This window comes from Condylura cristata, unplaced genomic scaffold (genome assembly GCF_000260355.1).
Source record: "Condylura cristata isolate star-nosed mole 26May11 unplaced genomic scaffold, ConCri1.0 scaffold00002, whole genome shotgun sequence".
Lineage (NCBI taxonomy): Eukaryota > Metazoa > Chordata > Mammalia > Eulipotyphla > Talpidae > Condylura > Condylura cristata.
This window is the reverse complement of record NW_004567103.1, coordinates 47,038,630-47,050,527: the sequence shown is the minus strand read 5'-3', so window position 1 is coordinate 47,050,527 and position 11,898 is coordinate 47,038,630. Positions and strand designations below refer to the sequence as shown.

The window sequence follows — 11,898 nt, the reverse complement described above, 5'->3', positions numbered from 1 at the left end:
GGGATGCCCTAACAGAAAACCAAGAGGGAAAGATGGGAGTTGTGGACAGATCCTTTTCTATGGTTCCCAGGGAGGGACCAGGCAGGTGTTATAAACAGATATAGGTACGCTCTGGGGAGAACACTGGGTGAGATAATGAGGGTACTGAAGGTCAAGACAAGGTGACTCAGGCATATTATCAAATCCACAACAAGGTGTGTCCAGCATAGACAGGCAGGGCAAAGGTTAAGGCATCAAAATGAGCTAGAAACACTTTAAATACAACAGATATGGTCTGGTATTACTGATAAAAATGCATAAATTGAATCTAATCTGACAAGACAGCAGACAACCCCCAGCAGAGAGACATTGTATAAAACACTCATCTGATTTAAGACTTTCCTTTAGCAAAGAAAATTGATAGATATATTAAGGCTTAACTAATGAGGGAAAAAAGAAGTTGGGGAAAACTACCAAGTCTAAATGCAAAGAAAACCTATGCAATTATCATTCCAGAAATAGCAAGAAAACAGTCTACCAGGAATTTGTGTGCTTGGAGAAAGACACAAGAACAGCTGCCACTCCTTTCCCATTCTTCCAATTTTAAATAGCAAAGTCATGGGAGAAGTAGCAACTCCCATCACTTAACTGTATCTAAAAACTCAATATATGACAGAAGCTGACCTTGGACACAACTATAATAGAAGCAAGAGTAAGAGGTGCTAAAACAGAGAGGGGGAAAAGAGTGTGTCTTATTTATGATACAGATTCAATAAATACCTATTAGTTAATACACAGAAAGGAAGCACAAGAAATTTTAGATTCAAGTTAATAACAAAATTTCTGGGCTCTCTATGTTTAGGTAGTCAAATATCAAACAGAATTTTAAACATATCAATATAGCCTCTTACAAATATTGTTTCTCTTACACTAAATATCACAAAATATCAAATTAAAGCAGTATTAGACAAATACTATCACTAATTCCTTAGTTGTCACTTTCCAACCAAATAAAATTTTTAAATTCATAAAATAATCTGTATTCTTCAAAAATGGTGAACTGAAATGAAAGACAGGAAAGGCTAAGAAACTTTCTAAAGATCTGACAACTATCCTCTTCCTGGCTGGAACCATGGAGGACGCAGAAGGGAAGAAGGGGCTACTAAACCACCAACCCAAGAGAAGAAAAGAAGGTCCTGCTGTGCCAGAAATCCTTAAGAAAAAGCAGGAATTTTGCAGAACTGACAATCAAGAGCTGCCCAAAAGATGCTGTGAAAAGCAAGAAAGAAGCTTATCTACAAAAGAGTGAAACACTATCATGAGTAATATAGGTAGATGTACAGAACTGAGATTCAAGTGGCTAGGATGGTAAGAAAAACTGGGGACTTCTATGTACCCCTGGAAACCAAAATGGCATTTGTCATCAGGATCAGAGTTATCAATGGTGTGAACTGAAAGATGTTACAACTTCACCTTAGTTAGATCTTTAATGGTACCTCTCTTAAGCTCAACAAAGCTTCAGTGAACATGCTGAGAATTGTGGAACCATATATTGCATGGGGAGTATCCAAACCTTAAGTCAATTAATGAATTGATCTGTAAGCATGGTTATGGCAAAATCAACAAGAAGACAATTATCTAACAGATAATGCACTGATTGCTCGAGCTCTTGGTCAATATGGCATCATGTGTATAGAAGATCTGTGCTACTAGAAAAAACTTCAAAAAGGCAAATAACTTCCTCTGGCCCTTCAAATAATCTTTTCCACAAGGTGGAATGAAGAAAACCACCCATTGTGTAGAAGGTGGAGATGATAGCACAGGGAAGACCAGATCAACAGGATTATTAGAAGGATGAGCTAAATTGTCTGTCATTGTTTTTGTAATCTGGTCGCTAATAAATAGTAACTGCTTTTAAATTGGGGGTGGGGGGAATATCTGATAACTAAATCACAGCTTTGGGTTATACTTGTATTAGTAAACACATATATTTCTAAAGGAAATTATTGGGGAAATCAGAAGCACTTCAATATGAACTATAGCTAGATCCTATAATGTTAAACTTTCTGATATTGTTTAGAAAAAGAGAATGTTCTTGAGCTTCAGAAATGCATTCTACAGTATTTAGGGGTAAAGAAACATGATTTTGCAACTTAGCAGGGGGAAGCCATAATCTAGGGGGAAAGTGTATACGTTTGTGTATTAAAAAGAGAACAAATGGGAAAAAGCTTTTTGGGAGTCTCTTGCACTATTCTTGCAAGTTTTGTGAATTTGAAATTATGCAAAAAGAAGTTATTGTTTTTTTAAGTTCAAGAAACTTTGTATTATCATATGTTCTACCAGGGTAGTTGCTCCCGTCTCAGAAATTCTATTTTGATTCTATTATTCCCGAGTCAAGAACAGTCTTTCTTTCCAATCCTTCCCTTTACTAGTTAATTGCTATTCAACTTCCCAGTCTCAACTAAAATACTTCTTCCAGGAAGCTCTCCCTAACACTCCATACTCATTCAAGAGGCCCTTCTATCTAACCTCTCTTTATTTTCCTCACCTCAGCTTTTGTCACACTTGCGTTCCCCAGGCCTCCTCAAATATTCTCCTTCTGCAGTCAGAATAACTTTCTGCAGTCATCGATATCAAATCAACATTACACTTCAACAATGTCTCTATTATTTCTGAATAGAATACAAAATGTTAGTATGTCCTTTGTAAAATGTGCCCCTTTAGCGTCTCTTGGATGTCATACTATCTGCTTACCCAAACTTGAAATTGTGATTAAGAAGCCTAATGGTGAGAGAAGTGGATGTTCATGGAGCTACCTAAATTCCTGGTCCAATTCCTGACCTAATATATCCTAACAACAGTCTTCCTTTTGCTTGAATGAGCTTGAGCCCTTTGTCAAGCCCTGTGTCAAACAAAATCAAACTGAAACCATCAAAAACATGCCTAAAAGATATCACTTCTTTAAAAAAAAAAAGATTTATTTTTTATTTATGCATACAAGAGCTGGCCAAAGGTGTGAGGAGGGTGGTGGGGTGAGAGAATTCACCAGAGACAGAATGGGGAGCAGAACATGCAGATTGAACTGAAAGATACAGCTGAGGGGAGCAGTGGGCAAGACAGGAGAGGTCTGCTGGGCCATGTGGTTCAGCAACCTGCAGTGGCTTCTGCTAGCTTCACAGTGACTTAACCCATTGTGCCACCAGGAAGCCTCCCAACCCCCCATTACACTTCTGATGCAATAACAACTACAATCCACAAAGGTGTAAAAGGTCGTATTTATGACCCTTTCTTGTTGCTACAACTTTTGACATGAGCACAATAGTCAGGGTATGAAAGTCAGGACCAGTGAAGTCACAGAAACACCTAAAGGCACAACCAGTGCAGTAGTCATATTTTACAAACCCAAAATAGAGACACCAGGTTTGATATGACAAAATAGAGACACCAGGTTTGATATGACTGATTTATAAATACAGTCATATGAAAAGGTTGGCAGAGGTTTAAAGAAACAACAGGGAAGCTAACAATTCACACTGATTAAAAAAAAAAAAAGTTCAAGAAAATAAGTACTTTCCTAAAAGTTTTAGGCTTTAAAGACTCAATCATAGGACGCCCTCAAAGTCATACAGATCAAAGGCAGGTAGTACAAGAGTTCTGAACAGGGATGATGTAATGAATATATTTTAAAAACTTGGAAAAAAAAAGTTCTGACCAGGCAGTATAATGAGTGAGCTCCAGAGTGCAAGAAACTGAGCAGAGTTAGTTCATAGTGACCCTTCCAGAAGGGGAGGAAAACATTTGCAGGATCCAAGTGCTTAGCCCCTCTTTGAGCAATTTCTGCAGGTAAAGGTCAGTAAAAACATCCATCTAGATAATGACTCTTGAGAAACAGAAAGTCAATACAATTCCATCAATCCCACACAGTCCATCTCTAATCTGGGGAAATGTGATAAAGAGTAGCCTATGAAGAATAGACCTATCTAAAGTCAGAATCTGTGCATGATCCTTGAGATAAAATTCATTAGAACTTCAATATTACCATTACATGTCTTCAAGTCCAAAGGTGTGAAGATCTGCACCCTAATTTGACCAGGATCCCCACTGAAAGAGCTGGATCTGTGTCATTCACCACCAAATCCTCAGAGCCTAGCATAGAACTTGAAACATGGCTGGTGCTCAGTAAATAACTGGCAAATGAATGAATGACTGATATAACACAGCATATACTCTGCATTTGGCTTCTGGGATTTCACACAAATCAGGCCTTACAAGATGTAATTTATACTGAAGAGATCTTGAGATCTTATATATTATGGGAAGCAACCTCAAGGTATTTCAGAGTTTTAACACCTCCTTAGCAATTCTTACCTTTAGGGTCTGCAATTATATTTGCCATCTGAGTTTTAAAAAGAGTTACAACTCCTTTTAAAGTTATTTCACTAAAATACCTTGAGGATATCTGGTAATCTATGGAGCCTTCCTGGTCTTGCAAGTAGGGGATCTACTATATTTTCTGTGTAAAGAACTAGAATGCTACTAAATACATTATAATGAGCAGGACAACTTCCCCACAACAAAGAGTATCTGCCTTCAACTTACACCAGTTAAGATAAAAAAAAAAAAAACCTGAAACTGAAATGATATCATTTGAAAACTATTTATTTAAGTCAAATTTCAGATCTTTAGATCAACAGCAGTCATTAAATCCACTCTAAAACTATGTCTGCTGGTTTCATCTTTCTAATAACTGGAAAATCCAGTGGGCAAAGGACTGTAATTGCATAAACCAGAGTTCAATCAAGACAGACATTTAAGATGGGACATGCCAAGTGTTTCAATATGAAGATGACATCAGTTCTTATGCTTCAGCAGTGTTTATGTAACTGCAAACCAAACCAGAAAAGTAGTTATTCCCTCTCTTCTCTCTGGTTGACTAACTGCTGTTTTTTCCTTCAAGACTTTGTAGTATAATTTCTTCCACTGCTACCAGAGTCTTTCTTTTTACTTACTGTCATTAGGATTCTCCCCACATGATACAAATTTGGTTACATTTCTATCTGTTCCAGTAAATTTTTATTCCTCAAAGCATTCTTTTTAAATAAACCTTTTTTATTATAGAATCCATTTGTATAAGAATTATAAACACAGGCCCTCCCTGGTGGCGCAGTGAGTTAAAACACAGCACTAAGACCCTAAAGCCACTTCAGCATGAGTTCGATCTCCTCCCCAAAGGTGATCCACATGGCATGGCAAACCTCTCCTGACCCGCCCGCTGCTCCCCTCAGCAGTGTACTTCATCAATTTGCCTGTTCTGCTTCCCACTCTGTCTCTGGTGAAGCCTCTCACTGCCACTGCACCTCTGGGCTGTACCCCAGTTCTGTTTGCATAAATAAATAAATCACTCTTTTAAAAAATTGTAAACACAGTACAAAGAGCTCCCATATATCCCATACTCATTTATTAATTATATATTAACAACCTAACATTTGTTTAGTACATTTGTAATAATTAATGAGCCATTATTCATGCTTCTTATGAACTAAAGTCTAAAGTCTATTTGGATATCCTAAAGTTCTTCTTCTGTTCAGGATACCATCCAGTATACTACATAACATTTAGTCATATCTCCTTATATCCTCTTGGCTGTGAGTTTCTGAGGTAGTGGTTTTGGTTTTGGTGACTTTGACAGAAAAGGTCTGGTCTGGTATTTTGTACACTGTCCCTCAGTGGGGATTTGCCTGTTTTCCTCAGCTTAGACTTGGATGTATGAGTTCTGTCGCAAGGCTATGAAGGTAAGGGCATTTCTTTCCACATCATGTCAACAGGACATATTTATGTTTATCTTGATCACTCAATTGAAGTAGTATTTATCAAGTGTCTCCATATTAATTATTCTTTTCCTATTCCCACCATTTTCATTTTTTATCTTTAAGAAGATAGTCAAATGTACACTTCAGGAGTGGAGAATTTACTTACAAATTTTATCCTTTTTTTGACCCTTTCTTTGGTTTCTCTATATTCCATATGTAAGTGAAACCATCCCATATTTATCTTTTTCCTTCTGACTTATTTTGCCTAGCATAATCTCTTCCAGCTCCATTCATGTCACCACAAATGACATAAGTTTATCTTTTTTGATCACTAGGTAGTATTTCATTATGCATATATACCACAATTTCTTGACCCACTGTTAAAGGTCATTTGGTTTGCTTCTATATCTTAGTTATTATAAATAGTGCTACAATAAACATAGGAATGCAGGTTTCCTTTCATATTTGTGTTCTTTGAATATATTCTTAGGAGTGGAAAAAGGGAGCAGATAAATATCAGATGGTTTCACTTACATGTAGAATATGGAGAAACAAAACAAAGGGTCCTCAAGCTTATAATTTAAATAAGAATTGAATGGGTCTACTACTGCTCATTCTGGGTATCAATAGGACTAAGACATTCCAAGAGTAAGTACCTAGAAAACCTCCTTTCCTGTAAACATGTTGATTGTAAAGCAACATTATTGAAGATTCCACTTCATTAAGTCAGACTTTTTGTAAGTCTTCTGATGACTTACAATAACTTTGAATGACTGAATGACAGTGGAAGCACTGCAAGAGAAGGCAAACCCATATTCACAGTATCTATCTTGGAAGAACAAATCATTTCTCACTCTACATGGAAAGGATCCAATGTAATCAACATGCCACCAAGAGGCTGACTTTCATATTTCTTCTCATGTCAGTGTTGGAAATCTATTGTTTCTGAATGCTTCCATTTCGTTCAAATTTTCAAAGAGATTGGTTTAAATTTGTTCATTATATTCTCATATCTTTTTTGAATCTGCTTGATTTGTAATATTATCCTTTTTATCATTGTATTGATTATTTGCTATCTCCTCTTTTTTCAACTTTGCTGGTCTCTTCAAAGAACCAAGTTTGAGTTTATTATAATTTGATCAGGGGTACAGTAACTGTGTAATTTATTGATGGTAAATAACAAGGTAGGATTTGCTAAACCCCTTCCCTTCTCCATGGGACTGTAACTGGGATGTACCTATCACTGAGAGTTACATCAAGAGATTTTCAAAGTGTTGGATGAGTAGGGGATGGACTCGTAGAAGCTGAGGGCATCTCTCTCTTCCCCTGCACTCCTTTTTAAAATGATTTATTTCACGGCCCTCCCTTGTGGCGCAGTGGGTTAAAGCACAACACTGAGAATCTAAAGCCGCTTCCGCAAGAGTTCGATTCCCGCCTGCCCCAGAGATGACCACATGGTGTAGCAGACCTCTCCTGACCAGCCCGCTGCTCCCCTCAGCAGTGTACTTCATCGATCTGCCTGTTCTGTTCCCCACTCTGTCTCTGGTGAAGCCTCTCACCGCCCCTGAGCCTCTGGCCTGCACCCCAGTTCTGTATGCACAAATAAGTAAATCATTTTAAAAAATTATTTATTTCACTTATTTATGCATATGAGAACTGTGGTCTAGACCAGAGGTGCAAGGGGTGAGAAGATTCACCAGAGACAGACTGAAGAGAAGAACAGGGAGATCCACTGAAATACACTGCTGAGGGGAGCAGTAGGTGAGACAGGAGAGGTCTTCTGTGTCATATGGGTCAGCTCCCTGGCTGGGGATCAAATTCATGCTGCAGTGGCAGCACTTGATATGTGAAAATGACGTAAAATCTAAATTTAGGTGTCCAAAATCTATTTTTATTAGAACACTTATACTAATTCCCCTAAGTACTCTCTATAGCTGCTTTCATGCTGCAAAAGCAGAATTGAGTAGCCACAACAAAGGTCAAATAGCCCACACACCCAATAGTATTTACCACCTGATTACTTTCAGAAAAAGTTTGCCAATCCCTCATCTAAAAGATAAAGGAATATAGAGAAATTTTACAAAAGGACAGTCAAAATAAATCAATAATTAACTCTTAATATCTGACTGCAAAACTGAGGCAACCAGAGAGGGAGAGCGGAAGGGTGAGAGCTGGGCAGAGAAGGGACCCAGTAGAACAGGATGGAGAATTATTGGGGCACTTGTAGGGGTGTGAAACTATAACCCCCCCAGAACAGATGCAAAGATGTAAAACCACTTTGAAAGAATAAACATAATGGGGTGGGGGGGTTGTAAGGAATAGAAGGTGAAGAAGAATAAATGTAGAAATAACAGGAAATTCAGGCAGTGTCAGGTGAACCCCATGTGAATGACACCCAACCAGTGGTGAGTGCTGAAAACTGTAAAGGGGAGCAGGTGATTAATGAAAGCACAAGAAAGAATTTTTTGAATTAAACTTTTTCATTTTCTGACATCATTGTTCATTTTTGTACAATATCAAATTTCTTCTTTCAGGTGTGCTTCCCATAAATCTCCCACCATCACATCACCCATGAACCATCACCATGGTCCCTTGTGCTCTTCCCTCCTCTATTTTGACCCTCCTTCCTCTTCTTCCCCCATTGTATGCCTCAGATCTATAGTAGTCTGCAAGTTTTGTCTCTTTTTTTGACACTGTTCAGTTGCCCTATACTCCTCCTATAAGTGAAACAACACAATTTTTTCCTCTACAATCAAATGAAGTTATTAGGAGTAAAGAAAGGAAATAACTTAGTCGCTGGTCCCTCTTTACTACTCATCATTAATGATCATAAGCAACACATTTTAAATATGGTAACACTTTAAAAGTCAACATTCTCATCTAGAATTCGGTATATTGAAAGCACTATTAAAGCAAGGTGTATTTAAAAATTGCATAACCTGAAAAATAGGAAACAAATTGGATTGGTCAATAGTCTAACCACTGGTGATTTGAAGAAAATTAGATATGAACTTGTAGGATTTTTTTCTTCAGAGGTGTCACTTTACACAAAAAGGACCCCGGAATTTTATAGTTACAGTTTAACACTTCAAGTCTCTAGCTTTGTGATGGCTTAAAAGGCAGTTAATAAAAATGCACTAGTCCCCAGAACTCCTGTAAAAGTAAGTGAACTGTGTCGGTAATCCAAAGGTCCTAAACTCCCTGAATTGATGGTCACTAAGTAGTCAATTTTTTACCCTTTTGCCACAGTGTTTTCTTAGAAACATTCCCAGCAAATCATCTCCTAGGAAAAATGTCCCAACCCTTGATCCCTGAGATGATTAAGGTAACTGTTTTACTTGGTAATCCACAGGGGAGGTTAGAAAAGGAAATGTTTAGCTCTTGTTGCCTCTGTACACATTCAAAGTGTTGAGGGTTCATGGGCAAGCTCAGCTGGGCAGCACTGTCAGTGATGTGGCCCTGCAGCATTTCATGGGAAAGGCTTTCAGGTGTTACAGAAAGGGTATTTGTTAGCAAGTTCCCCCAAATGCTCCCAATAATAAAGTCCATGAGCCTGTTACAGGCACCCTCACAATTAAGAGCTAGAGTGCCTAAATTCAAATCCCAGTTCTACTTCCCCAGCTGCATGATCTTCACAACACAACTAGGCTCAATCTTTTCATCTGAAAAATGGCTCTAATATGATACCTTTCTCCTCTTCCCTTTCAAGGAGTTCTCAGACTTGCCCAGAGTTCCATCCTATTACTGACCCTACAATTTCAACTTTTATTTTTGTGTCCATTCTTTACTTTCCATGATTCAACAGACTTGACTGTAGTCCTTTATAAAATGTAATATGTTCAGCTTCCAAAATATCTACCCTTTTAATTTGCAAGAAAATTTGGCAGGCTAAAACTCTATGGCTGGATGGTAGGGCTAGAAATCATATGAACTTTTGAACATTTACCAATGAGTTCTCACAGCTGGAAGTGAGGCCGTAGAAGCCCTTCAGTAACCAAGTTCCCCACAAAGCTCTATCATTTTTGTTGACTGCAAATAAAACTCTGACTCAAAAATTAGATATGTGACAATTTGAATACAAATCAATGACAAAGACCACCAACTATTACTACTCAAGAAGGCTAAAAGGGACGTGAAAGGAGTAGTTGAAGAATTATCCATTAAAGTGAACTGATTCAAAGGAATTTTATTAAAGATTGAACCCCTTTTTTTTTATCAACATGGTGTCTAATTTCAAATCTCTTCAATGGAGTTATCATAGTTTTTTTTTTTGACTTATGATGTGCCAAGAATTATTCGAATCAATGGATTAATTTTGATGAGAAGAATTCCCAGAAAGCAATGTCACTTGCTTGAAAATTTTCCTAGAACTGTATCACAAATAATTTGTATCTTAGATGGCTGTGAACTCATTAGCACAAAAGGCAAGAATGGCCTTCTGCTGCCACTGTCACCATGGCCCCATGGCCAAACTTGGGGTGGAGTGGGGGGATATGAGAAAAGAAGCACATTCTGAAGCTAACCTTGCATTGCACCCACTCTGTAAAAAATGGAATCATGCAAGCTACCAATTTTGAGCAGCTTCTTCAAGAGAGAAGCAAAGTAAATGGAACTGCTGGGGAACTCAGTAGAGGGACTAGAACCACAAAATGCAGCAAAAACAAGACCATTGTAACTTCGAAGGTGCCTATTCCCAAAGATTTCTTCTGAAATATCTCAGAAGAAAATATTTGAAGAAGAATAATCTAGGAAATTAGTTGTTCATAGTTGCTATAAGAGCAAAGAGAGTTACCAACTGTTTACTTCCATACTAACAAGGATAAAGAGAAAGATGAGGATTAATAATTCACTTATGAATATTTTGAATGAGCTCTTGAATAAAATTTGGGAATCAAAACAGAGAGAAAGGAATGAAGAGAGAGAGAAAATGTGAAAGAAAAATGCTCTTTTTCCTTTTCCATTCAAGAAATATAACCCCCCCCCAAAAAAAAACCACCAGAAGAAAGGATAAAAAAGACAGCCAAGTCTTTATACTTTATACTTTGACCCAGAAGAGATAACTATTTTGTGTTTTCTTTAGGAAAGTTTCAGCCCATACAAGAAAATGATGTCATATTTTGGAAAGAAGAGGACTCACCTAGACTTTCAAGTATTGTTTTCTACAAGAGTAGGAAATGAGAGGGGTGAGGTTATATGAGGAAGGGATACTTCCACTTCCCCACAGTGCCCTGGATCTTGAAGGAAGGACTGGACACATGGATACATATGGAAGACAAGAGCCTTGGGAGTAGCAACAAGGCTTTTCATGAAATAAAAGAGGACCTTAGCTCAATATTTCTGTGTGTCTATCTGGAACCTAACAAGAAAGGGTCAGGGAATGATGGGACATCAGTGGGTGGAATGGATTAATAATGGCAACTACCATGGATCAAAACCCTATCCCTCCCTATCTTGTCCATAAGACCAAGCCTCTATGTAAGCCAATGGCAAGTGAGTGATGTATAATAATTGCTTATTAACTTTGGCAAACAGGAATTCAGAAATAGATTCAACTTTATTTCAAAAATCAAAAAAGTATGACAAGTTGTTATGGAAAAATTCATGCCTATTTCAGATTCTTTTACTCATAAAGTGGGAATAATGATGTCTATCTCAGAGATTTGTGTTATGATCAAATAGAATATGGTATGCAAAGTATGAAGTACACTTCAAATGTTTCTTATATTGGTATAGATACCCTTTAGTTATGTGTTATGTGAATTTTCCTTCCCTTGCTGAAATAATGACTAAGTACTAGCTCCACCCCACACAATTTAATCAGTCTCTGGAGGCAATTCCCAGGTAATTCTAATGTGCAGCCAGATGGAAAACTCTGACCTTGGGGTTCTTAGACAATATTAATAACTTAATAGACCTATACCAACAAGAAAATTAAAGGAAGGACTTGGAGGAGCTTGAATTTTCAGTTAATTTTTGTCAGATTATTGCTGGTCTTATTATGAATTTCATTTGTAAAATATGTATCTAGGAGAGAGCTTTGTAGGTCAAATTTATTTTTCCAGCCCATGCAAACTAATTGAGCCCTTTTCTGTTTGTGCATGTGCACCCA

The 11,898-nt window shown here is 37.6% G+C and overlaps 1 pseudogene; it reads left to right on the top strand.

Annotated features, from left to right (window-relative positions):
• Positions 1 to 1,111: 1,111 nt before the first annotated feature.
• Positions 1,112 to 1,842, top strand: LOC101620750 (annotated as a pseudogene).
• Positions 1,843 to 11,898: the final 10,056 nt, after the last annotated feature.